General features: G+C 57.8%; 13 non-coding genes and 2 pseudogenes across 13 annotated transcripts; all 15 read left to right on the top strand.

The window, feature by feature from the left end:
- The first annotated feature begins 4,235 nt into the window (after positions 1-4,235).
- LOC148808605 (U2 spliceosomal RNA) lies at positions 4,236-4,411 on the top strand (annotated as a pseudogene).
- A 796-nt stretch (positions 4,412-5,207) lies between these two features.
- LOC148808604 (U2 spliceosomal RNA) lies at positions 5,208-5,398 on the top strand. Its single transcript, XR_016088073.1, has one exon. It is a non-coding gene; the product is annotated as a U2 spliceosomal RNA (small nuclear RNA).
- A 783-nt stretch (positions 5,399-6,181) lies between these two features.
- Positions 6,182-6,372, top strand: LOC148808603 (U2 spliceosomal RNA). Its single transcript, XR_016088072.1, has one exon. It is a non-coding gene; the product is annotated as a U2 spliceosomal RNA (small nuclear RNA).
- Positions 6,373-7,163: 791 nt separating this feature from the next.
- On the top strand, positions 7,164-7,354 carry LOC148808602 (U2 spliceosomal RNA). The gene has a single exon (XR_016088071.1). It is a non-coding gene; the product is annotated as a U2 spliceosomal RNA (small nuclear RNA).
- Positions 7,355-8,139: 785 nt separating this feature from the next.
- On the top strand, positions 8,140-8,330 carry LOC148808601 (U2 spliceosomal RNA). The gene has a single exon (XR_016088070.1). It is a non-coding gene; the product is annotated as a U2 spliceosomal RNA (small nuclear RNA).
- A 6,104-nt stretch (positions 8,331-14,434) lies between these two features.
- Positions 14,435-14,611, top strand: LOC148808600 (U2 spliceosomal RNA; annotated as a pseudogene).
- A 783-nt stretch (positions 14,612-15,394) lies between these two features.
- Positions 15,395-15,585, top strand: LOC148808599 (U2 spliceosomal RNA). Its single transcript, XR_016088069.1, has one exon. It is a non-coding gene; the product is annotated as a U2 spliceosomal RNA (small nuclear RNA).
- A 785-nt stretch (positions 15,586-16,370) lies between these two features.
- Positions 16,371-16,561, top strand: LOC148808598 (U2 spliceosomal RNA). The gene has a single exon (XR_016088068.1). It is a non-coding gene; the product is annotated as a U2 spliceosomal RNA (small nuclear RNA).
- A 789-nt stretch (positions 16,562-17,350) lies between these two features.
- Positions 17,351-17,541, top strand: LOC148808597 (U2 spliceosomal RNA). The gene has a single exon (XR_016088067.1). It is a non-coding gene; the product is annotated as a U2 spliceosomal RNA (small nuclear RNA).
- A 785-nt stretch (positions 17,542-18,326) lies between these two features.
- On the top strand, positions 18,327-18,517 carry LOC148808596 (U2 spliceosomal RNA). Its single transcript, XR_016088065.1, has one exon. It is a non-coding gene; the product is annotated as a U2 spliceosomal RNA (small nuclear RNA).
- Positions 18,518-19,306: 789 nt separating this feature from the next.
- Positions 19,307-19,497, top strand: LOC148808595 (U2 spliceosomal RNA). The gene has a single exon (XR_016088064.1). It is a non-coding gene; the product is annotated as a U2 spliceosomal RNA (small nuclear RNA).
- Positions 19,498-20,286: 789 nt separating this feature from the next.
- Positions 20,287-20,477, top strand: LOC148808594 (U2 spliceosomal RNA). Its single transcript, XR_016088063.1, has one exon. It is a non-coding gene; the product is annotated as a U2 spliceosomal RNA (small nuclear RNA).
- A 783-nt stretch (positions 20,478-21,260) lies between these two features.
- Positions 21,261-21,451, top strand: LOC148808593 (U2 spliceosomal RNA). The gene has a single exon (XR_016088062.1). It is a non-coding gene; the product is annotated as a U2 spliceosomal RNA (small nuclear RNA).
- Positions 21,452-22,236: 785 nt separating this feature from the next.
- Positions 22,237-22,427, top strand: LOC148808592 (U2 spliceosomal RNA). Its single transcript, XR_016088061.1, has one exon. It is a non-coding gene; the product is annotated as a U2 spliceosomal RNA (small nuclear RNA).
- A 787-nt stretch (positions 22,428-23,214) lies between these two features.
- Positions 23,215-23,405, top strand: LOC148808591 (U2 spliceosomal RNA). The gene has a single exon (XR_016088060.1). It is a non-coding gene; the product is annotated as a U2 spliceosomal RNA (small nuclear RNA).
- The last annotated feature ends 331 nt before the right edge of the window (positions 23,406-23,736 follow it).

Raw genomic sequence — 23,736 nt, 5'->3', positions numbered from 1 at the left:
CCGGACTAGCAGGGTTCCAGGAAGACGAAGGGACGAGCGAGGAGGAGGAGGAGGGAGTGCAGGAAGGTGGGGATATGGAATTGGGTGGTACAGAGGAGGAAGTTAGGAAGGTAGGGGGCGCAGGGAGGGGCAAGAAAAAGAAAAAGGGTAGGGGGAGGGCGAGGGAAGAGGGGGACGGGTTTAGAAGGGGTGGGGAAGGGGTTACAGTGGGGGAGGATAGAGATAAGGGAGCTGGGTTACCGGTGGAGGGGGGAGAGAGGAGTGAGGTTGAGAGAGAAGTAGCTGAAGATAAGGGGGATGGGGCGGGGGGTAGTGGTTTGGTGAGCGATAGGGTAGAGGGCACTGGGGAATCTGGGGACAGGGGAGATTTGGGAGAGGTGGGGGGGGGGGTGGGTTCTGGGGATCTGCAGGATATGGAGATGAGTGATGGTGACAGTACGGCAGAAGAGGGAAGCGGGGGAGATGACTTTGAAACAGTGGTGGGGAAAAAGAAAAAAAGGAAGCGGAAACAGAAGGACAAGCCTGGAGGGGAGTCGCTCTCGCCTCCCAGGTCAATAACGAAAGTTATAGGAAGGGAGGAAGCGGGTGAGGGTGGAGGTGTTGCTATGGAGGCCCCAGCTGTAGGGGGCGAGAGTTGGGGTAATACAGAAGATAGGTTGGGGGAGTGGGGCGGAAGCCAGATAGGTCATATCTGGTCTGCTAGCTCTCCGAGTAGCGTAGGCAGTTATGAGGGTCCAACACACGACACGGCTAATATAGAGGAATTTTTGAGTAGTGCGGATTTTAGTTAATAATGCAACAATGGGTTTTTTTGCCTTTACTGCAAATGTGAGAGGGTTGCAGGATAAGGTGAAAAGGACGGCGTTTTTTATATCTTTGAAGTCCGTGGTTTTTTCGGTTGCATTCTTACAGGAGGTTCATTTAAAGGATAGGAGAGATATAGGGTTTTTTTCTGAGGAATGGAAGGAGGGGGAAGCCAGATGGAGTGTGGGTGGGGTTCGTTCGTCGGGAGTGGGGATGGTGTTTAATGGGAGGGGGTGGGCGGTGGGCGATGCAATGTCTGTGTGGCCAGGCCGAGTGCTGTGTGTGGATGCGGAGTGGATGGGCGTGTGCTTGCGGTTAATCAATGTTTATGCCCCAGTGAACCTTAAGGAGAGGAAGGAATGTTTTGAAGCCATAACGCCACTGCTTTATACAAACCGTGTGGTGTTGTTGGGGGGAGATTTTAATGTGTGTTTGGATAAGGGGCGTGAGGTGGATTTTACAGGACAGTTTTGGGGGAGGGTAGTGAGGGAGTTTGGCCTGAAAGACGCGTATAGGTGTCTTTTCCCTAACCAGCAGGGATGTACGTGGAGGAACTCGCGGGGTGTCAGGAGCCGATTAGATTACTGGTTTGTGCCCCAGGGGGTGCGGGTGGTGGGCATGGTCTTGCGCCCATCGTGGTTTTCTGATCACGATGGGGTGCTGTGTGAGTTGGAGCTCGGCACGTTGAGCTTCGGAAGAGATGTGTGGAGGATGGATGTGACAGTTTTGCAGGATGAGAATTTCAGGAGGCAGTTTCGGGCATGGTTCAGGGAATGGGTTGGGTTGCAAGGTTGTTTTCCATCTTTGGTTGATTGGTGGGAATGTGTTAAAGGAAAGATCAGGGTGTTTGTTGGGGATTTTTGTAGAAGTGTTAGGAGGAAGGATATGAAAGAGGTGGAGAAAGCTGTGAAGAGGATCGAGATGTTGTATACTAGGGAGAATGCAGGGCAAGCCATGGATCACGGTTTATTGAGGGCCTTAAAAGCCCGTTTGAGAACCCTTTTTGAAGACAAAGCTCGGCGATTTTTGGTACGTAGGTGCCAGAATTATATTGACCAGCATGAGACGTGTTCTGCCTTCTTCTTTCAGCAGGTGAGGGTGAGACAGAGGGGGACAGTGATTAAAGCATTGCGCACTAGGGACGGTGATGTGGTGCATACGAACACAGAGATGGTGGAGTGTGCAACAGAATTTTATTCCAAGCTGTTTGAGGAGAAAGTGGTTGATGAAGGACTGGGGAATTATTTCTTGAGTTTTCTGAGAAACCGGTTGTCTAGCAGTGTGAAGGAGACCTTGGAGAAGCCCCTCACTTTAGAGGAATTGGAAAGTGCTCTAAAGTCTCTCAAGGATGGGAAGGTCCCAGGGGTGGATGGGCTCCCTAGGGAGTTCTATGCCGCCTTTTGGGATCTGCTGGGACCAGAGCTCCTTGCTGTCCTGAATGAGATCTACAGGGATGGCAAGTTGAGTAGGACTATGAGGGATGGTTCGATAGTGCTTTTGTTTAAAAAGGGGGATATGACGGACTTAAAGAACTGGAGACCAATCACCTTGTTGTCCACGGATTACAAGCTGGTTGCTAAGGTCCTCGTGAGCCGTTTGAGGACTGTGATGCCGGATTTGGTACATTCGGACCAAACCTGCGGAGTCCCGGGGCGATCGATTTTTTGGAACCTAGTTCTGGTCAGAGATGTGATCGCATGGGTGGAAGCTCAGAGGATCCCTTTGTTGCTGGTGAACGTGGATCAGGAGAAGGCTTTTGATAGAGTTCATCACGGGTTTTTATTTAGGATTTTGGCACATTTAGGGTTTGGGGATTTTTTTTTGCGTTGGTTAAGGATTTTGTACACAGAGGTAGGTAGCAGGGTGGTGGTTAATGGGCATAGGGGGGAGTGGTTTTTGCAGTCTTCTGGGGTGAGGCAAGGGTGCCCTCTGTCCCCCTTGTTGTATGTGCTGTTTGTAGAGGCTTTGGCATGTTGCTTGAGGGCAGACCCGGCGGTGCATGGGTTGTGGCTACCAGGGAGCGGAGGTGAGGTACTTAAAATCCTGCAGTACGCAGACGACGCCACACTGTTTTTGACATCTGAGAGTGGTGTGAGGCAAGCGCTGCACAGGTTCGGGCAGTTCGCAGCTGCCTCTGGGTCCAAGCTTAATGTGCAGAAGTCGGTGGCAATGGGGTGTGGCGGGTGGAGTACAGTGTGGTCGGTGCCGGGCGGGCTACAAGAATCTGAGAATGGGGTAAAGATTTTAGGGGTAGTTTTTCAAAAGAAAGGGAACGAGTTGCTTAATTGGAACTTGGTGTTTGCACGAGTGAGGGTGAAGTTTGGGTTGTGGAAGTCACGGCGGTTGTCCTTCTTGGGGAAGGTGATTGTTTTGAAAGCCGACGTTTTGCCAGCTTTAATGTATCTGGCTTATGTATATCCACTGCCAAAGACCTTTAGGAGACTGTTGACACGGATGGTCTTTGAGTTCATGTGGGGAGGGAAATATGAATACGTCAGGAGGGACATCATGTATATGGAGGTCAGTGAAGGTGGGAGGGGGGTCCCCAACTTCTCCCTCAAACTAGACTGTGTGTTTTTTTCAGGGTTGTGTAGGGTTCTTGGTGGAGGTGCTGGGGGGCGGTGCAAGAGTTTTGTGTGTCTGTGGTTTGAAGAGTGTATGAGGACAGTGTATGGGTGGTCGAATGCGAGGCCGCATGCAGCGTCAGCTCCCGCTCATCATAGGAGAGCGAGAGAGTTGAGGAAAGAAACGTTTCATTTTGGGGACAAGGATGTCTGCCAGGACCATAGGAAACTGTATACATTGGTGATGGAGACTCGGAAGGTTACTCCGGTAGTATTGGGTATACGGACGGAGGTGTGGACCCGTGTTCAGCCTAAGGGGTTAGATCACGGCTTGATGGATCTGAACTGGAGGATCGTCCATGACAGATTGCCAGTGCGGCAGGTGCTTTATAGGCATAAGCTGTCTAAAACTAGAACTTGTCCAAGGGAGGGGTGTTCTGCAGAGGAAACAGTGCGGCACACTTTTTGGGAATGTGTTTTTGTTCGGGGACTATGGGGGGAATGTCAAGATGTACTGTTACAACTGTGTCCTTTTTTTGTTTTGTCATTTGATGTTATAAGATGGGGGTTCGTGTGCACTAATGTTTCATTGACAACAAGATTTCTGGGCTGGCTGCTTGTAAGCCTAGTTAAACAGGTGGTTTGGGACTCCCGTGAAGACACAGTCAAGAGGAATGTCGAGTGGTCGGTGGGGAGGGCAGTAGGGAGGGTAAAGGGGTTGGTGCGAGGGAGGGTTTTGAGGGATGTGCAGAAATATGGCTATTTTGCTGCCAGGGAGAAGTGGAAAAGCCTTTTTGAATTCTAATAGGTGGACCTTTGTTTCTGTATAGTGTTGTACTGTTGGTGTGTTGATTTGCTGTGTGTGAAATAAATTTTGTTAAAAAAAAAAATCTGTTCTTATCAGTTTAATATCTGATACGTCCCCCATCGGGGGACCACATATTAAACGGATTTTTGGAACAGGGAGCTGGATCAGGAGCTTGCTCCGTCCTCTCCACGCATCGGCCCGGTATTGCAGCGCCTCCGGGAACGGTGCACTACCTTCTCTCAGCGGTGAAAAGACAGACGTAGCTAGCAAGCAAGCGAGGTGGACCGGAGCTCCTTCCTCTCCGGTCTCGTCTCTCGTCCATCTGTGTGTCTCTGTGTCTCTCTCTCTCCCCCTCCCCGTTCCCGTGCTCCCTCCGTGCACTTTCCCGCGCCTCGACTCTCTCGGCAAGCAGGCCGGCCCCCTTTTCGGCTCCCGTGCGTTTTCCCTCCAAAAAACTTAGAAAACTTAGTTTTTTCCTCCTTTTTCCAGGGAGGCAGGCGTGGCTTGTGTGTGTGTGTGTGTGTGTGTGTGTGTGTGTGTGTGTGTGTGTGTGTGTGTGTCCCCGTCCTTGCAGGCGGGCCCCTTTCGACAGCCGGCCGTTTTCCCTCCAAAAAACTTAGTATATACACCTTTTCTTTCTTTTTTTCGGCAGGCAGGCAGGTGTGTGTGTGTCCCCGTCCCTCCCGAGAGAGCGCTGCCCCTTGCCTCTGCCCGCAGGTGCCGACGGTCCGCTTTCGCTTGCAGCTCACTCGGCACGGCTGCTGCTGGTGGGAGGGGCCTAAGCTAAGGAGGCCGGCCGGCTGGCGCCCCCCGCGGCTGCGGTCGTTGTCGGGCCGTTGACAGGAGATCAAAGAGCAGGGCCCCCGCCCGGGACTGGCGGGCAGGCAGGCGAGCAAGCAGGCAGGCAAGAGAGGGGGAGAGCGGAGTCCGGGCGGCCGGCAGCCGCGTGCGGACCGGGCTCCAGAGGCGTCGGCCTGCGCCGCTGCGCGCCAGCCGGACGCCCGCGCGCCCGCCCAAGGCCGGCGTCGGGCATCGCTTCTCGGCCTTTTGGCTAAGATCAAGTGTAGTATCTGTTCTTATCAGTTTAATATCTGATACGTCCCCCATCGGGGGACCACATATTAAACGGATTTTTGGAACAGGGAGCTGGATCAGGAGCTTGCTCCGTCCTCTCCACGCATCGGCCCGGTATTGCAGCGCCTCCGGGAACGGTGCACTACCTTCTCTCAGCGGTGAAAAGACAGACGTAGCTAGCAAGCAAGCGAGGTGGACCGGAGCTCCTTCCTCTCCGGTCTCGTCTCTCGTCCATCTGTGTGTCTCTGTGTCTCTCTCTCTCCCCCTCCCCGTTCCCGTGCTCCCTCCGTGCACTTTCCCGCGCCTCGACTCTCTCGGCAAGCAGGCCGGCCCCCTTTTCGGCTCCCGTGCGTTTTCCCTCCAAAAAACTTAGTTTTTTCCTCCTTTTTCCAGGGAGGCAGGCGTGGCTTGTGTGTGTGTGTGTGTGTGTGTGTGTGTGTGTGTGTGTGTGTGTGTGTGTCCCCGTCCTTGCAGGCGGGCCCCTTTCGACAGCCGGCCGTTTTCCCTCCAAAAAACTTAGTATATACACCTTTTCTTTCTTTTTTTCGGCAGGCAGGCAGGTGTGTGTGTGTCCCCGTCCCTCCCGAGAGAGCGCTGCCCCTTGCCTCTGCCCGCAGGTGCCGACGGTCCGCTTTCGCTTGCAGCTCACTCGGCACGGCTGCTGCTGGTGGGAGGGGCCTAAGCTAAGGAGGCCGGCCGGCTGGCGCCCCCCGCGGCTGCGGTCGTTGTCGGGCCGTTGACAGGAGATCAAAGAGCAGGGCCCCCGCCCGGGACTGGCGGGCAGGCAGGCGAGCAAGCAGGCAGGCAAGAGAGGGGGAGAGCGGAGTCCGGGCGGCCGGCAGCCGCGTGCGGACCGGGCTCCAGAGGCGTCGGCCTGCGCCGCTGCGCGCCAGCCGGACGCCCGCGCGCCCGCCCAAGGCCGGCGTCGGGCATCGCTTCTCGGCCTTTTGGCTAAGATCAAGTGTAGTATCTGTTCTTATCAGTTTAATATCTGATACGTCCCCCATCGGGGGACCACATATTAAACGGATTTTTGGAACAGGGAGCTGGATCAGGAGCTTGCTCCGTCCTCTCCACGCATCGGCCCGGTATTGCAGCGCCTCCGGGAACGGTGCACTACCTTCTCTCAGCGGTGAAAAGACAGACGTAGCTAGCAAGCAAGCGAGGTGGACCGGAGCTCCTTCCTCTCCGGTCTCGTCTCTCGTCCATCTGTGTGTCTCTGTGTCTCTCTCTCTCCCCCTCCCCGTTCCCGTGCTCCCTCCGTGCACTTTCCCGCGCCTCGACTCTCTCGGCAAGCAGGCCGGCCCCCTTTTCGGCTCCCGTGCGTTTTCCCTCCAAAAAACTTAGTTTTTTCCTCCTTTTTCCAGGGAGGCAGGCGTGGCTTGTGTGTGTGTGTGTGTGTGTGTGTGTGTGTGTGTGTGTGTGTGTGTGTGTGTGTGTGTCCCCGTCCTTGCAGGCGGGCCCCTTTCGACAGCCGGCCGTTTTCCCTCCAAAAAACTTAGTATATACACCTTTTCTTTCTTTTTTTCGGCAGGCAGGCAGGTGTGTGTGTGTCCCCGTCCCTCCCGAGAGAGCGCTGCCCCTTGCCTCTGCCCGCAGGTGCCGACGGTCCGCTTTCGCTTGCAGCTCACTCGGCACGGCTGCTGCTGGTGGGAGGGGCCTAAGCTAAGGAGGCCGGCCGGCTGGCGCCCCCCGCGGCTGCGGTCGTTGTCGGGCCGTTGACAGGAGATCAAAGAGCAGGGCCCCCGCCCGGGACTGGCGGGCAGGCAGGCGAGCAAGCAGGCAGGCAAGAGAGGGGGAGAGCGGAGTCCGGGCGGCCGGCAGCCGCGTGCGGACCGGGCTCCAGAGGCGTCGGCCTGCGCCGCTGCGCGCCAGCCGGACGCCCGCGCGCCCGCCCAAGGCCGGCGTCGGGCATCGCTTCTCGGCCTTTTGGCTAAGATCAAGTGTAGTATCTGTTCTTATCAGTTTAATATCTGATACGTCCCCCATCGGGGGACCACATATTAAACGGATTTTTGGAACAGGGAGCTGGATCAGGAGCTTGCTCCGTCCTCTCCACGCATCGGCCCGGTATTGCAGCGCCTCCGGGAACGGTGCACTACCTTCTCTCAGCGGTGAAAAGACAGACGTAGCTAGCAAGCAAGCGAGGTGGACCGGAGCTCCTTCCTCTCCGGTCTCGTCTCTCGTCCATCTGTGTGTCTCTGTGTCTCTCTCTCTCCCCCTCCCCGTTCCCGTGCTCCCTCCGTGCACTTTCCCGCGCCTCGACTCTCTCGGCAAGCAGGCCGGCCCCCTTTTCGGCTCCCGTGCGTTTTCCCTCCAAAAAACTTAGTTTTTTCCTCCTTTTTCCAGGGAGGCAGGCGTGGCTTGTGTGTGTGTGTGTGTGTGTGTGTGTGTGTGTGTGTGTGTGTGTGTGTGTGTCCCCGTCCTTGCAGGCGGGCCCCTTTCGACAGCCGGCCGTTTTCCCTCCAAAAAACTTAGTATATACACCTTTTCTTTCTTTTTTTCGGCAGGCAGGCAGGTGTGTGTGTGTCCCCGTCCCTCCCGAGAGAGCGCTGCCCCTTGCCTCTGCCCGCAGGTGCCGACGGTCCGCTTTCGCTTGCAGCTCACTCGGCACGGCTGCTGCTGGTGGGAGGGGCCTAAGCTAAGGAGGCCGGCCGGCTGGCGCCCCCCGCGGCTGCGGTCGTTGTCGGGCCGTTGACAGGAGATCAAAGAGCAGGGCCCCCGCCCGGGACTGGCGGGCAGGCAGGCGAGCAAGCAGGCAGGCAAGAGAGGGGGAGAGCGGAGTCCGGGCGGCCGGCAGCCGCGTGCGGACCGGGCTCCAGAGGCGTCGGCCTGCGCCGCTGCGCGCCAGCCGGACGCCCGCGCGCCCGCCCAAGGCCGGCGTCGGGCATCGCTTCTCGGCCTTTTGGCTAAGATCAAGTGTAGTATCTGTTCTTATCAGTTTAATATCTGATACGTCCCCCATCGGGGGACCACATATTAAACGGATTTTTGGAACAGGGAGCTGGATCAGGAGCTTGCTCCGTCCTCTCCACGCATCGGCCCGGTATTGCAGCGCCTCCGGGAACGGTGCACTACCTTCTCTCAGCGGTGAAAAGACAGACGTAGCTAGCAAGCAAGCGAGGTGGACCGGAGCTCCTTCCTCTCCGGTCTCGTCTCTCGTCCATCTGTGTGTCTCTGTGTCTCTCTCTCTCCCCCTCCCCGTTCCCGTGCTCCCTCCGTGCACTTTCCCGCGCCTCGACTCTCTCGGCAAGCAGGCCGGCCCCCTTTTCGGCTCCCGTGCGTTTTCCCTCCAAAAAACTTAGTTTTTTCCTCCTTTTTCCAGGGAGGCAGGCGTGGCTTGTGTGTGTGTGTGTGTGTGTGTGTGTGTGTGTGTGTGTGTGTGTGTGTGTGTCCCCGTCCTTGCAGGCGGGCCCCTTTCGACAGCCGGCCGTTTTCCCTCCAAAAAACTTAGTATATACACCTTTTCTTTCTTTTTTTCGGCAGGCAGGCAGGTGTGTGTGTGTCCCCGTCCCTCCCGAGAGAGCGCTGCCCCTTGCCTCTGCCCGCAGGTGCCGACGGTCCGCTTTCGCTTGCAGCTCACTCGGCACGGCTGCTGCTGGTGGGAGGGGCCTAAGCTAAGGAGGCCGGCCGGCTGGCGCCCCCCGCGGCTGCGGTCGTTGTCGGGCCGTTGACAGGAGATCAAAGAGCAGGGCCCCCGCCCGGGACTGGCGGGCAGGCAGGCGAGCAAGCAGGCAGGCAAGAGAGGGGGAGAGCGGAGTCCGGGCGGCCGGCAGCCGCGTGCGGACCGGGCTCCAGAGGCGTCGGCCTGCGCCGCTGCGCGCCAGCCGGACGCCCGCGCGCCCGCCCAAGGCCGGCGTCGGGCATCGCTTCTCGGCCTTTTGGCCAAGATCCAAAAAGTACGTGGCAGGCCCGCGGCTTGAGGACTTGGCTGGGGGACGAGAAGGGCGACGGCGGAGAAGAGGAAGAGGAGAGAAGGCGCGGCGGAACCTTTTTTGAAGTCCGGGATACAGACGAGCCAGGAGGAGGGTCGGAGTCTTTTTTCTTTTGGAAGGATCGGGCGTCTCCAAGGACTGGTGAAGGCGATCGTCACCTTGCAGCGCGGCCTGGGTTCTCCTCAGCTCAGGGGTTACCCTGTGCTGGGGAGCCAGGCGATTTCCCGGGGCTTTTGTGACTTTCTTTTGCCGGCGACATGGAGGCTAGGAACTGGAGGGGTCAGCCTGCAGCAGGGCCTGGACTGAAGAACACCATCCAGTTCCGGTGGTTGGGTGATGTTGGCCTGATGCCGGGGAGAGAGGACTTCTCCCGGCATGTGTTGATGCGAGTTTTGAGCGTGGATTTGAAGGATGTGTTTTGCGTGCAGAGTTATGTCTCTCTGCGATTTTTCAATGTGACCTTTGAATCTGCAACGATGTACTGGAATGTGTTTCGGGCGGCCAGAGAAAAAAAGGATGCTGGACAATTGGAGAACTTTGAAGTGGTGGGACTTTGGGCACAAGAGGACAGAGTGGTGACGGTGCACATGCACAACCCTTTTGTGTTGGAAACGGACATTTATGCTTTTCTGAGTCGGTATGTGGAAATCTTGAACGATGGGTGGATGTTGAGGGATGGGGTGCGGGTATGGACGGGTCGGTGGCAGTATAGAGTCCGGTTTCAGCCGGACAATTCGTCGAAGGATGGTTTCAGGCATCCACCGGCTAATTTTTTCTTGGGTTCCAATCAGGGTTATTTGTTTTATGCAGGGCAACCGAAACTGTGTAGAAGATGTGGGGGGGAGGGTCACTTGGTGGCAAATTGCACTAAGATGATTTGTCGGAGGTGTGGGAAGGAGGGACACGAGGTGAGGGATTGCGAGGAGAGGCCGAGGTGCTCCTTGTGTAATGAGGCGGGACATTTGTTTAAAGATTGTTTTGAACGGCAGCCGGAGAGGGTAATAGCTCTTCGCACCGGACTAGCAGGGTTCCAGGAAGACGAAGGGACGAGCGAGGAGGAGGAGGAGGGAGTGCAGGAAGGTGGGGATATGGAATTGGGTGGTACAGAGGAGGAAGTTAGGAAGGTAGGGGGCGCAGGGAGGGGCAAGAAAAAGAAAAAGGGTAGGGGGAGGGCGAGGGAAGAGGGGGACGGGTTTAGAAGGGGTGGGGAAGGGGTTACAGTGGGGGAGGATAGAGATAAGGGAGCTGGGTTACCGGTGGAGGGGGGAGAGAGGAGTGAGGTTGAGAGAGAAGTAGCTGAAGATAAGGGGGATGGGGCGGGGGGTAGTGGTTTGGTGAGCGATAGGGTAGAGGGCACTGGGGAATCTGGGGACAGGGGAGATTTGGGAGAGGTGGGGGGGGGGGTGGGTTCTGGGGATCTGCAGGATATGGAGATGAGTGATGGTGACAGTACGGCAGAAGAGGGAAGCGGGGGAGATGACTTTGAAACAGTGGTGGGGAAAAAGAAAAAAAGGAAGCGGAAACAGAAGGACAAGCCTGGAGGGGAGTCGCTCTCGCCTCCCAGGTCAATAACGAAAGTTATAGGAAGGGAGGAAGCGGGTGAGGGTGGAGGTGTTGCTATGGAGGCCCCAGCTGTAGGGGGCGAGAGTTGGGGTAATACAGAAGATAGGTTGGGGGAGTGGGGCGGAAGCCAGATAGGTCATATCTGGTCTGCTAGCTCTCCGAGTAGCGTAGGCAGTTATGAGGGTCCAACACACGACACGGCTAATATAGAGGAATTTTTGAGTAGTGCGGATTTTAGTTAATAATGCAACAATGGGTTTTTTTGCCTTTACTGCAAATGTGAGAGGGTTGCAGGATAAGGTGAAAAGGACGGCGTTTTTTATATCTTTGAAGTCCGTGGTTTTTTCGGTTGCATTCTTACAGGAGGTTCATTTAAAGGATAGGAGAGATATAGGGTTTTTTTCTGAGGAATGGAAGGAGGGGGAAGCCAGATGGAGTGTGGGTGGGGTTCGTTCGTCGGGAGTGGGGATGGTGTTTAATGGGAGGGGGTGGGCGGTGGGCGATGCAATGTCTGTGTGGCCAGGCCGAGTGCTGTGTGTGGATGCGGAGTGGATGGGCGTGTGCTTGCGGTTAATCAATGTTTATGCCCCAGTGAACCTTAAGGAGAGGAAGGAATGTTTTGAAGCCATAACGCCACTGCTTTATACAAACCGTGTGGTGTTGTTGGGGGGAGATTTTAATGTGTGTTTGGATAAGGGGCGTGAGGTGGATTTTACAGGACAGTTTTGGGGGAGGGTAGTGAGGGAGTTTGGCCTGAAAGACGCGTATAGGTGTCTTTTCCCTAACCAGCAGGGATGTACGTGGAGGAACTCGCGGGGTGTCAGGAGCCGATTAGATTACTGGTTTGTGCCCCAGGGGGTGCGGGTGGTGGGCATGGTCTTGCGCCCATCGTGGTTTTCTGATCACGATGGGGTGCTGTGTGAGTTGGAGCTCGGCACGTTGAGCTTCGGAAGAGATGTGTGGAGGATGGATGTGACAGTTTTGCAGGATGAGAATTTCAGGAGGCAGTTTCGGGCATGGTTCAGGGAATGGGTTGGGTTGCAAGGTTGTTTTCCATCTTTGGTTGATTGGTGGGAATGTGTTAAAGGAAAGATCAGGGTGTTTGTTGGGGATTTTTGTAGAAGTGTTAGGAGGAAGGATATGAAAGAGGTGGAGAAAGCTGTGAAGAGGATCGAGATGTTGTATACTAGGGAGAATGCAGGGCAAGCCATGGATCACGGTTTATTGAGGGCCTTAAAAGCCCGTTTGAGAACCCTTTTTGAAGACAAAGCTCGGCGATTTTTGGTACGTAGGTGCCAGAATTATATTGACCAGCATGAGACGTGTTCTGCCTTCTTCTTTCAGCAGGTGAGGGTGAGACAGAGGGGGACAGTGATTAAAGCATTGCGCACTAGGGACGGTGATGTGGTGCATACGAACACAGAGATGGTGGAGTGTGCAACAGAATTTTATTCCAAGCTGTTTGAGGAGAAAGTGGTTGATGAAGGACTGGGGAATTATTTCTTGAGTTTTCTGAGAAACCGGTTGTCTAGCAGTGTGAAGGAGACCTTGGAGAAGCCCCTCACTTTAGAGGAATTGGAAAGTGCTCTAAAGTCTCTCAAGGATGGGAAGGTCCCAGGGGTGGATGGGCTCCCTAGGGAGTTCTATGCCGCCTTTTGGGATCTGCTGGGACCAGAGCTCCTTGCTGTCCTGAATGAGATCTACAGGGATGGCAAGTTGAGTAGGACTATGAGGGATGGTTCGATAGTGCTTTTGTTTAAAAAGGGGGATATGACGGACTTAAAGAACTGGAGACCAATCACCTTGTTGTCCACGGATTACAAGCTGGTTGCTAAGGTCCTCGTGAGCCGTTTGAGGACTGTGATGCCGGATTTGGTACATTCGGACCAAACCTGCGGAGTCCCGGGGCGATCGATTTTTTGGAACCTAGTTCTGGTCAGAGATGTGATCGCATGGGTGGAAGCTCAGAGGATCCCTTTGTTGCTGGTGAACGTGGATCAGGAGAAGGCTTTTGATAGAGTTCATCACGGGTTTTTATTTAGGATTTTGGCACATTTAGGGTTTGGGGATTTTTTTTTGCGTTGGTTAAGGATTTTGTACACAGAGGTAGGTAGCAGGGTGGTGGTTAATGGGCATAGGGGGGAGTGGTTTTTGCAGTCTTCTGGGGTGAGGCAAGGGTGCCCTCTGTCCCCCTTGTTGTATGTGCTGTTTGTAGAGGCTTTGGCATGTTGCTTGAGGGCAGACCCGGCGGTGCATGGGTTGTGGCTACCAGGGAGCGGAGGTGAGGTACTTAAAATCCTGCAGTACGCAGACGACGCCACACTGTTTTTGACATCTGAGAGTGGTGTGAGGCAAGCGCTGCACAGGTTCGGGCAGTTCGCAGCTGCCTCTGGGTCCAAGCTTAATGTGCAGAAGTCGGTGGCAATGGGGTGTGGCGGGTGGAGTACAGTGTGGTCGGTGCCGGGCGGGCTACAAGAATCTGAGAATGGGGTAAAGATTTTAGGGGTAGTTTTTCAAAAGAAAGGGAACGAGTTGCTTAATTGGAACTTGGTGTTTGCACGAGTGAGGGTGAAGTTTGGGTTGTGGAAGTCACGGCGGTTGTCCTTCTTGGGGAAGGTGATTGTTTTGAAAGCCGACGTTTTGCCAGCTTTAATGTATCTGGCTTATGTATATCCACTGCCAAAGACCTTTAGGAGACTGTTGACACGGATGGTCTTTGAGTTCATGTGGGGAGGGAAATATGAATACGTCAGGAGGGACATCATGTATATGGAGGTCAGTGAAGGTGGGAGGGGGGTCCCCAACTTCTCCCTCAAACTAGACTGTGTGTTTTTTTCAGGGTTGTGTAGGGTTCTTGGTGGAGGTGCTGGGGGGCGGTGCAAGAGTTTTGTGTGTCTGTGGTTTGAAGAGTGTATGAGGACAGTGTATGGGTGGTCGAATGCGAGGCCGCATGCAGCGTCAGCTCCCGCTCATTATAGGAGAGCGAGAGAGTTGAGGAAAGAAACGTTTCATTTTGGGGACAAGGATGTCTGCCAGGACCATAGGAAACTGTATACATTGGTGATGGAGACTCGGAAGGTTACTCCGGTAGTATTGGGTATACGGACGGAGGTGTGGACCCGTGTTCAGCCTAAGGGGTTAGATCACGGCTTGATGGATCTGAACTGGAGGATCGTCCATGACAGATTGCCAGTGCGGCAGGTGCTTTATAGGCATAAGCTGTCTAAAACTAGAACTTGTCCAAGGGAGGGGTGTTCTGCAGAGGAAACAGTGCGGCACACTTTTTGGGAATGTGTTTTTGTTCGGGGACTATGGGGGGAATGTCAAGATGTACTGTTACAACTGTGTCCTTTTTTTGTTTTGTCATTTGATGTTATAAGATGGGGGTTCGTGTGCACTAATGTTTCATTGACAACAAGATTTCTGGGCTGGCTGCTTGTAAGCCTAGTTAAACAGGTGGTTTGGGACTCCCGTGAAGACACAGTCAAGAGGAATGTCGAGTGGTCGGTGGGGAGGGCAGTAGGGAGGGTAAAGGGGTTGGTGCGAGGGAGGGTTTTGAGGGATGTGCAGAAATATGGCTATTTTGCTGCCAGGGAGAAGTGGAAAAGCCTTTTTGAATTCTAATAGGTGGACCTTTGTTTCTGTATAGTGTTGTACTGTTGGTGTGTTGATTTGCTGTGTGTGAAATAAATTTTGTTAAAAAAAAAAAATCTGTTCTTATCAGTTTAATATCTGATACGTCCCCCATCGGGGGACCACATATTAAACGGATTTTTGGAACAGGGAGCTGGATCAGGAGCTTGCTCCGTCCTCTCCACGCATCGGCCCGGTATTGCAGCGCCTCCGGGAACGGTGCACTACCTTCTCTCAGCGGTGAAAAGACAGACGTAGCTAGCAAGCAAGCGAGGTGGACCGGAGCTCCTTCCTCTCCGGTCTCGTCTCTCGTCCATCTGTGTGTCTCTGTGTCTCTCTCTCTCCCCCTCCCCGTTCCCGTGCTCCCTCCGTGCACTTTCCCGCGCCTCGACTCTCTCGGCAAGCAGGCCGGCCCCCTTTTCGGCTCCCGTGCGTTTTCCCTCCAAAAAACTTAGTTTTTTCCTCCTTTTTCCAGGGAGGCAGGCGTGGCTTGTGTGTGTGTGTGTGTGTGTGTGTGTGTGTGTGTGTGTGTGTGTGTGTGTCCCCGTCCTTGCAGGCGGGCCCCTTTCGACAGCCGGCCGTTTTCCCTCCAAAAAACTTAGTATATACACCTTTTCTTTCTTTTTTTCGGCAGGCAGGCAGGTGTGTGTGTGTCCCCGTCCCTCCCGAGAGAGCGCTGCCCCTTGCCTCTGCCCGCAGGTGCCGACGGTCCGCTTTCGCTTGCAGCTCACTCGGCACGGCTGCTGCTGGTGGGAGGGGCCTAAGCTAAGGAGGCCGGCCGGCTGGCGCCCCCCGCGGCTGCGGTCGTTGTCGGGCCGTTGACAGGAGATCAAAGAGCAGGGCCCCCGCCCGGGACTGGCGGGCAGGCAGGCGAGCAAGCAGGCAGGCAAGAGAGGGGGAGAGCGGAGTCCGGGCGGCCGGCAGCCGCGTGCGGACCGGGCTCCAGAGGCGTCGGCCTGCGCCGCTGCGCGCCAGCCGGACGCCCGCGCGCCCGCCCAAGGCCGGCGTCGGGCATCGCTTCTCGGCCTTTTGGCTAAGATCAAGTGTAGTATCTGTTCTTATCAGTTTAATATCTGATACGTCCCCCATCGGGGGACCACATATTAAACGGATTTTTGGAACAGGGAGCTGGATCAGGAGCTTGCTCCGTCCTCTCCACGCATCGGCCCGGTATTGCAGCGCCTCCGGGAACGGTGCACTACCTTCTCTCAGCGGTGAAAAGACAGACGTAGCTAGCAAGCAAGCGAGGTGGACCGGAGCTCCTTCCTCTCCGGTCTCGTCTCTCGTCCATCTGTGTGTCTCTGTGTCTCTCTCTCTCCCCCTCCCCGTTCCCGTGCTCCCTCCGTGCACTTTCCCGCGCCTCGACTCTCTCGGCAAGCAGGCCGGCCCCCTTTTCGGCTCCCGTGCGTTTTCCCTCCAAAAAACTTAGTTTTTTCCTCCTTTTTCCAGGGAGGCAGGCGTGGCTTGTGTGTGTGTGTGTGTGTGTGTGTGTGTGTGTGTGTGTGTGTGTGTGTGTGTCCCCGTCCTTGCAGGCGGGCCCCTTTCGACAGCCGGCCGTTTTCCCTCCAAAAAACTTAGTATATACACCTTTTCTTTCTTTTTTTCGGCAGGCAGGCAGGTGTGTGTGTGTCCCCGTCCCTCCCGAGAGAGCGCTGCCCCTTGCCTCTGCCCGCAGGTGCCGACGGTCCGCTTTCGCTTGCAGCTCACTCGGCACGGCTGCTGCTGGTGGGAGGGGCCTAAGCTAAGGAGGCCGGCCGGCTGGCGCCCCCCGCGGCTGCGGTCGTTGTCGGGCCGTTGACAGGAGATCAAAGAGCAGGGCCCCCGCCCGGGACTGGCGGGCAGGCAGGCGAGCAAGCAGGCAGGCAAGAGAGGGGGAGAGCGGAGTCCGGGCGGCCGGCAGCCGCGTGCGGACCGGGCTCCAGAGGCGTCGGCCTGCGCCGCTGCGCGCCAGCCGGACGCCCGCGCGCCCGCCCAAGGCCGGCGTCGGGCATCGCTTCTCGGCCTTTTGGCTAAGATCAAGTGTAGTATCTGTTCTTATCAGTTTAATATCTGATACGTCCCCCATCGGGGGACCACATATTAAACGGATTTTTGGAACAGGGAGCTGGATCAGGAGCTTGCTCCGTCCTCTCCACGCATCGGCCCGGTATTGCAGCGCCTCCGGGAACGGTGCACTACCTTCTCTCAGCGGTGAAAAGACAGACGTAGCTAGCAAGCAAGCGAGGTGGACCGGAGCTCCTTCCTCTCCGGTCTCGTCTCTCGTCCATCTGTGTGTCTCTGTGTCTCTCTCTCTCCCCCTCCCCGTTCCCGTGCTCCCTCCGTGCACTTTCCCGCGCCTCGACTCTCTCGGCAAGCAGGCCGGCCCCCTTTTCGGCTCCCGTGCGTTTTCCCTCCAAAAAACTTAGTTTTTTCCTCCTTTTTCCAGGGAGGCAGGCGTGGCTTGTGTGTGTGTGTGTGTGTGTGTGTGTGTGTGTGTGTGTGTGTGTGTGTGTGTGTGTCCCCGTCCTTGCAGGCGGGCCCCTTTCGACAGCCGGCCGTTTTCCCTCCAAAAAACTTAGTATATACACCTTTTCTTTCTTTTTTTCGGCAGGCAGGCAGGTGTGTGTGTGTCCCCGTCCCTCCCGAGAGAGCGCTGCCCCTTGCCTCTGCCCGCAGGTGCCGACGGTCCGCTTTCGCTTGCAGCTCACTCGGCACGGCTGCTGCTGGTGGGAGGGGCCTAAGCTAAGGAGGCCGGCCGGCTGGCGCCCCCCGCGGCTGCGGTCGTTGTCGGGCCGTTGACAGGAGATCAAAGAGCAGGGCCCCCGCCCGGGACTGGCGGGCAGGCAGGCGAGCAAGCAGGCAGGCAAGAGAGGGGGAGAGCGGAGTCCGGGCGGCCGGCAGCCGCGTGCGGACCGGGCTCCAGAGGCGTCGGCCTGCGCCGCTGCGCGCCAGCCGGACGCCCGCGCGCCCGCCCAAGGCCGGCGTCGGGCATCGCTTCTCGGCCTTTTGGCTAAGATCAAGTGTAGTATCTGTTCTTATCAGTTTAATATCTGATACGTCCCCCATCGGGGGACCACATATTAAACGGATTTTTGGAACAGGGAGCTGGATCAGGAGCTTGCTCCGTCCTCTCCACGCATCGGCCCGGTATTGCAGCGCCTCCGGGAACGGTGCACTACCTTCTCTCAGCGGTGAAAAGACAGACGTAGCTAGCAAGCAAGCGAGGTGGACCGGAGCTCCTTCCTCTCCGGTCTCGTCTCTCGTCCATCTGTGTGTCTCTGTGTCTCTCTCTCTCCCCCTCCCCGTTCCCGTGCTCCCTCCGTGCACTTTCCCGCGCCTCGACTCTCTCGGCAAGCAGGCCGGCCCCCTTTTCGGCTCCCGTGCGTTTTCCCTCCAAAAAACTTAGTTTTTTCCTCCTTTTTCCAGGGAGGCAGGCGTGGCTTGTGTGTGTGTGTGTGTGTGTGTGTGTGTGTGTGTGTGTGTGTGTGTGTGTGTCCCCGTCCTTGCAGGCGGGCCCCTTTCGACAGCCGGCCGTTTTCCCTCCAAAAAACTTAGTATATACACCTTTTCTTTCTTTTTTTCGGCAGGCAGGCAGGTGTGTGTGTGTCCCCGTCCCTCCCGAGAGAGCGCTGCCCCTTGCCTCTGCCCGCAGGTGCCGACGGTCCGCTTTCGCTTGCAGCTCACTCGGCACGGCTGCTGCTGGTGGGAGGGGCCTAAGCTAAGGAGGCCGGCCGGCTGGCGCCCCCCGCGGCTGCGGTCGTTGTCGGGCCGTTGACAGGAGATCAAAGAGCAGGGCCCCCGCCCGGGACTGGCGGGCAGGCAGGCGAGCAAGCAGGCAGGCAAGAGAGGGGGAGAGCGGAGTCCGGGCGGCCGGCAGCCGCGTGCGGACCGGGCTCCAGAGGCGTCGGCCTGCGCCGCTGCGCGCCAGCCGGACGCCCGCGCGCCCGCCCAAGGCCGGCGTCGGGCATCGCTTCTCGGCCTTTTGGCTAAGATCAAGTGTAGTATCTGTTCTTATCAGTTTAATATCTGATACGTCCCCCATCGGGGGACCACATATTAAACGGATTTTTGGAACAGGGAGCTGGATCAGGAGCTTGCTCCGTCCTCTCCACGCATCGGCCCGGTATTGCAGCGCCTCCGGGAACGGTGCACTACCTTCTCTCAGCGGTGAAAAGACAGACGTAGCTAGCAAGCAAGCGAGGTGGACCGGAGCTCCTTCCTCTCCGGTCTCGTCTCTCGTCCATCTGTGTGTCTCTGTGTCTCTCTCTCTCCCCCTCCCCGTTCCCGTGCTCCCTCCGTGCACTTTCCCGCGCCTCGACTCTCTCGGCAAGCAGGCCGGCCCCCTTTTCGGCTCCCGTGCGTTTTCCCTCCAAAAAACTTAGTTTTTTCCTCCTTTTTCCAGGGAGGCAGGCGTGGCTTGTGTGTGTGTGTGTGTGTGTGTGTGTGTGTGTGTGTGTGTGTGTGTGTGTGTGTGTCCCCGTCCTTGCAGGCGGGCCCCTTTCGACAGCCGGCCGTTTTCCCTCCAAAAAACTTAGTATATACACCTTTTCTTTCTTTTTTTCGGCAGGCAGGCAGGTGTGTGTGTGTCCCCGTCCCTCCCGAGAGAGCGCTGCCCCTTGCCTCTGCCCGCAGGTGCCGACGGTCCGCTTTCGCTTGCAGCTCACTCGGCACGGCTGCTGCTGGTGGGAGGGGCCTAAGCTAAGGAGGCCGGCCGGCTGGCGCCCCCCGCGGCTGCGGTCGTTGTCGGGCCGTTGACAGGAGATCAAAGAGCAGGGCCCCCGCCCGGGACTGGCGGGCAGGCAGGCGAGCAAGCAGGCAGGCAAGAGAGGGGGAGAGCGGAGTCCGGGCGGCCGGCAGCCGCGTGCGGACCGGGCTCCAGAGGCGTCGGCCTGCGCCGCTGCGCGCCAGCCGGACGCCCGCGCGCCCGCCCAAGGCCGGCGTCGGGCATCGCTTCTCGGCCTTTTGGCTAAGATCAAGTGTAGTATCTGTTCTTATCAGTTTAATATCTGATACGTCCCCCATCGGGGGACCACATATTAAACGGATTTTTGGAACAGGGAGCTGGATCAGGAGCTTGCTCCGTCCTCTCCACGCATCGGCCCGGTATTGCAGCGCCTCCGGGAACGGTGCACTACCTTCTCTCAGCGGTGAAAAGACAGACGTAGCTAGCAAGCAAGCGAGGTGGACCGGAGCTCCTTCCTCTCCGGTCTCGTCTCTCGTCCATCTGTGTGTCTCTGTGTCTCTCTCTCTCCCCCTCCCCGTTCCCGTGCTCCCTCCGTGCACTTTCCCGCGCCTCGACTCTCTCGGCAAGCAGGCCGGCCCCCTTTTCGGCTCCCGTGCGTTTTCCCTCCAAAAAACTTAGTTTTTTCCTCCTTTTTCCAGGGAGGCAGGCGTGGCTTGTGTGTGTGTGTGTGTGTGTGTGTGTGTGTGTGTGTGTGTGTGTGTGTGTGTGTGTCCCCGTCCTTGCAGGCGGGCCCCTTTCGACAGCCGGCCGTTTTCCCTCCAAAAAACTTAGTATATACACCTTTTCTTTCTTTTTTTCGGCAGGCAGGCAGGTGTGTGTGTGTCCCCGTCCCTCCCGAGAGAGCGCTGCCCCTTGCCTCTGCCCGCAGGTGCCGACGGTCCGCTTTCGCTTGCAGCTCACTCGGCACGGCTGCTGCTGGTGGGAGGGGCCTAAGCTAAGGAGGCCGGCCGGCTGGCGCCCCCCGCGGCTGCGGTCGTTGTCGGGCCGTTGACAGGAGATCAAAGAGCAGGGCCCCCGCCCGGGACTGGCGGGCAGGCAGGCGAGCAAGCAGGCAGGCAAGAGAGGGGGAGAGCGGAGTCCGGGCGGCCGGCAGCCGCGTGCGGACCGGGCTCCAGAGGCGTCGGCCTGCGCCGCTGCGCGCCAGCCGGACGCCCGCGCGCCCGCCCAAGGCCGGCGTCGGGCATCGCTTCTCGGCCTTTTGGCTAAGATCAAGTGTAGTATCTGTTCTTATCAGTTTAATATCTGATACGTCCCCCATCGGGGGACCACATATTAAACGGATTTTTGGAACAGGGAGCTGGATCAGGAGCTTGCTCCGTCCTCTCCACGCATCGGCCCGGTATTGCAGCGCCTCCGGGAACGGTGCACTACCTTCTCTCAGCGGTGAAAAGACAGACGTAGCTAGCAAGCAAGCGAGGTGGACCGGAGCTCCTTCCTCTCCGGTCTCGTCTCTCGTCCATCTGTGTGTCTCTGTGTCTCTCTCTCTCCCCCTCCCCGTTCCCGTGCTCCCTCCGTGCACTTTCCCGCGCCTCGACTCTCTCGGCAAGCAGGCCGGCCCCCTTTTCGGCTCCCGTGCGTTTTCCCTCCAAAAAACTTAGTTTTTTCCTCCTTTTTCCAGGGAGGCAGGCGTGGCTTGTGTGTGTGTGTGTGTGTGTGTGTGTGTGTGTGTGTGTGTGTGTGTGTGTCCCCGTCCTTGCAGGCGGGCCCCTTTCGACAGCCGGCCGTTTTCCCTCCAAAAAACTTAGTATATACACCTTTTCTTTCTTTTTTTCGGCAGGCAGGCAGGTGTGTGTGTGTCCCCGTCCCTCCCGAGAGAGCGCTGCCCCTTGCCTCTGCCCGCAGGTGCCGACGGTCCGCTTTCGCTTGCAGCTCACTCGGCACGGCTGCTGCTGGTGGGAGGGGCCTAAGCTAAGGAGGCCGGCCGGCTGGCGCCCCCCGCGGCTGCGGTCGTTGTCGGGCCGTTGACAGGAGATCAAAGAGCAGGGCCCCCGCCCGGGACTGGCGGGCAGGCAGGCGAGCAAGCAGGCAGGCAAGAGAGGGGGAGAGCGGAGTCCGGGCGGCCGGCAGCCGCGTGCGGACCGGGCTCCAGAGGCGTCGGCCTGCGCCGCTGCGCGCCAGCCGGACGCCCGCGCGCCCGCCCAAGGCCGGCGTCGGGCATCGCTTCTCGGCCTTTTGGCTAAGATCAAGTGTAGTATCTGTTCTTATCAGTTTAATATCTGATACGTCCCCCATCGGGGGACCACATATTAAACGGATTTTTGGAACAGGGAGCTGGATCAGGAGCTTGCTCCGTCCTCTCCACGCATCGGCCCGGTATTGCAGCGCCTCCGGGAACGGTGCACTACCTTCTCTCAGCGGTGAAAAGACAGACGTAGCTAGCAAGCAAGCGAGGTGGACCGGAGCTCCTTCCTCTCCGGTCTCGTCTCTCGTCCATCTGTGTGTCTCTGTGTCTCTCTCTCTCCCCCTCCCCGTTCCCGTGCTCCCTCCGTGCACTTTCCCGCGCCTCGACTCTCTCGGCAAGCAGGCCGGCCCCCTTTTCGGCTCCCGTGCGTTTTCCCTCCAAAAAACTTAGTTTTTTCCTCCTTTTTCCAGGGAGGCAGGCGTGGCTTGTGTGTGTGTGTGTGTGTGTGTGTGTGTGTGTGTGTGTGTGTGTGTGTGTGTCCCCGTCCTTGCAGGCGGGCCCCTTTCGACAGCCGGCCGTTTTCCCTCCAAAAAACTTAGTATATACACCTTTTCTTTCTTTTTTTCGGCAGGCAGGCAGGTGTGTGTGTGTCCCCGTCCCTCCCGAGAGAGCGCTGCCCCTTGCCTCTGCCCGCAGGTGCCGACGGTCCGCTTTCGCTTGCAGCTCACTCGGCACGGCTGCTGCTGGTGGGAGGGGCCTAAGCTAAGGAGGCCGGCCGGCTGGCGCCCCCCGCGGCTGCGGTCGTTGTCGGGCCGTTGACAGGAGATCAAAGAGCAGGGCCCCCGCCCGGGACTGGCGGGCAGGCAGGCGAGCAAGCAGGCAGGCAAGAGAGGGGGAGAGCGGAGTCCGGGCGGCCGGCAGCCGCGTGCGGACCGGGCTCCAGAGGCGTCGGCCTGCGCCGCTGCGCGCCAGCCGGACGCCCGCGCGCCCGCCCAAGGCCGGCGTCGGGCATCGCTTCTCGGCCTTTTGGCTAAGATCAAGTGTAGTATCTGTTCTTATCAGTTTAATATCTGATACGTCCCCCATCGGGGGACCACATATTAAACGGATTTTTGGAACAGGGAGCTGGATCAGGAGCTTGCTCCGTCCTCTCCACGCATCGGCCCGGTATTGCAGCGCCTCCGGGAACGGTGCACTACCTTCTCTCAGCGGTGAAAAGACAGACGTAGCTAGCAAGCAAGCGAGGTGGACCGGAGCTCCTTCCTCTCCGGTCTCGTCTCTCGTCCATCTGTGTGTCTCTGTGTCTCTCTCTCTCCCCCTCCCCGTTCCCGTGCTCCCTCCGTGCACTTTCCCGCGCCTCGACTCTCTCGGCAAGCAGGCCGGCCCCCTTTTCGGCTCCCGTGCGTTTTCCCTCCAAAAAACTTAGTTTTTTCCTCCTTTTTCCAGGGAGGCAGGCGTGGCTTGTGTGTGTGTGTGTGTGTGTGTGTGTGTGTGTGTGTGTGTGTGTGTGTGTGTGTCCCCGTCCTTGCAGGCGGGCCCCTTTCGACAGCCGGCCGTTTTCCCTCCAAAAAACTTAGTATATACACCTTTTCTTTCTTTTTTTCGGCAGGCAGGCAGGTGTGTGTGTGTCCCCGTCCCTCCCGAGAGAGCGCTGCCCCTTGCCTCTGCCCGCAGGTGCCGACGGTCCGCTTTCGCTTGCAGCTCACTCGGCACGGCTGCTGCTGGTGGGAGGGGCCTAAGCTAAGGAGGCCGGCCGGCTGGCGCCCCCCGCGGCTGCGGTCGTTGTCGGGCCGTTGACAGGAGATCAAAGAGCAGGGCCCCCGCCCGGGACTGGCGGGCAGGCAGGCGAGCAAGCAGGCAGGCAAGAGAGGGGGAGAGCGGAGTCCGGGCGGCCGGCAGCCGCGTGCGGACCGGGCTCCAGAGGCGTCGGCCTGCGCCGCTGCGCGCCAGCCGGACGCCCGCGCGCCCGCCCAAGGCCGGCGTCGGGCATCGCTTCTCGGCCTTTTGGCTAAGATCAAGTGTAGTATCTGTTCTTATCAGTTTAATATCTGATACGTCCCCCATCGGGGGACCACATATTAAACGGATTTTTGGAACAGGGAGCTGGATCAGGAGCTTGCTCCGTCCTCTCCACGCATCGGCCCGGTATTGCAGCGCCTCCGGGAACGGTGCACTACCTTCTCTCAGCGGTGAAAAGACAGACGTAGCTAGCAAGCAAGCGAGGTGGACCGGAGCTCCTTCCTCTCCGGTCTCGTCTCTCGTCCATCTGTGTGTCTCTGTGTCTCTCTCTCTCCCCCTCCCCGTTCCCGTGCTCCCTCCGTGCACTTTCCCGCGCCTCGACTCTCTCGGCAAGCAGGCCGGCCCCCTTTTCGGCTCCCGTGCGTTTTCCCTCCAAAAAACTTAGTTTTTTCCTCCTTTTTCCAGGGAGGCAGGCGTGGCTTGTGTGTGTGTGTGTGTGTGTGTGTGTGTGTGTGTGTGTGTGTGTGTGTGTGTCCCCGTCCTTGCAGGCG

Source organism: Atractosteus spatula, unplaced genomic scaffold, assembly GCF_055471065.1.
Source record: "Atractosteus spatula isolate fAtrSpa1 unplaced genomic scaffold, fAtrSpa1.hap1 Scaffold_21, whole genome shotgun sequence".
Lineage (NCBI taxonomy): Eukaryota > Metazoa > Chordata > Actinopteri > Semionotiformes > Lepisosteidae > Atractosteus > Atractosteus spatula.
The sequence above is the reverse complement of the archived record's forward strand: the minus strand, read 5'-3'. Positions and strand labels throughout refer to the sequence as shown.